This window comes from Eschrichtius robustus, chromosome 5, assembly GCF_028021215.1.
Source record: "Eschrichtius robustus isolate mEscRob2 chromosome 5, mEscRob2.pri, whole genome shotgun sequence".
Lineage (NCBI taxonomy): Eukaryota > Metazoa > Chordata > Mammalia > Artiodactyla > Eschrichtiidae > Eschrichtius > Eschrichtius robustus.
This window is the reverse complement of record NC_090828.1, coordinates 136,787,296-136,788,494: the sequence shown is the minus strand read 5'-3', so window position 1 is coordinate 136,788,494 and position 1,199 is coordinate 136,787,296.

The window sequence follows — 1,199 nt, the reverse complement described above, 5'->3', positions numbered from 1 at the left end:
GTTTGGAAATGAATTTTATTCACCTTGATTTATAATACCTGAATTTGAAAAGTTAAAATCTTGGCAAAGTTTGCTCAATTTGATAGGCTTGTTTCCTTGGTTTACTGTTTATTACCTTCACCTACAACATAAAGGATCACTTATTCTGTTACTTAATCTATCGAGACAACAAAAATTCTGTGTCTTACCAGAATAGCCTTCTTTGGTTTATATTCATTTATTATGTCCTTGATTATTTATCAATAGAAAACAAAGTTTCTCATTTAAGAATGGGCTAAGGTGCTTTGCAATCATATTACCGTCTTTTTTTTTAATGTTTTATTGTCACTTTGAAATGAATAGCCAAATATTGTTTCTCAGGCACCCATGATTTGATTCCTATCTTAAATCTGATAACTTTGATTTTTATGTTCTCATAGTGAATCCTAAATGTATAATAAAATAAAATAACAAAATTCCAAGATCTAACCTGGAATGTCGTATTTGAGAATGATGTTCCTTCAGGATATCTTTTACACCTAAAACTGTCTTTGAATTTCCACGAGGATACCTGGAAAATCACAAAGCATTTGTTCCTGTTTATTCTTCTTTGAAAATAGGGCTAATTATGTATATCATTATTTTATATAAATTGGGGGGGTTGACTTAATTATCTTGTTTTGCGTGCTGCAGAAATAACCAGATTTCCTTGTCAATTGCACTATTCTTGTAATGAACTCTCATCCAGTCTTTAACTTTTGAAAATTATTTGGATATATAAGGAACTCCTTCCTCTGTTCTTTGAAGTTATCTACAACTCATAACAATATAGTAGACTATGAGTTTATAAACAGAAATGTGCAATTTATAAAATGATATCTTATTTTTCCTAACTGACCCCTACAGGTAGGAACTCTTACCGAGTTCTGTTATTTTCATAGCAATATAAGCTGTTATCATAAATTCAGTAAGATTGTCTTCCTTGTTAATGGATGTAGCTGGAAATACTGTTTATGGAACCAAAGCCTTGCCTGGAATATCGTATTTGAGCATGATGATCATTTAACCAGATATGACCAGACACTTTTAAGAAGCTAAGGTTGACTTTATGGAGCCAATGCTTACAAAACCCTCTTTGGAACACCAGCCTGTTTCCTGGCTTACAGGTCTCCTAGTCTTAACAGGTGAGTAAGGAAGGTCGCTTCCTGGCAGGTCCAGGA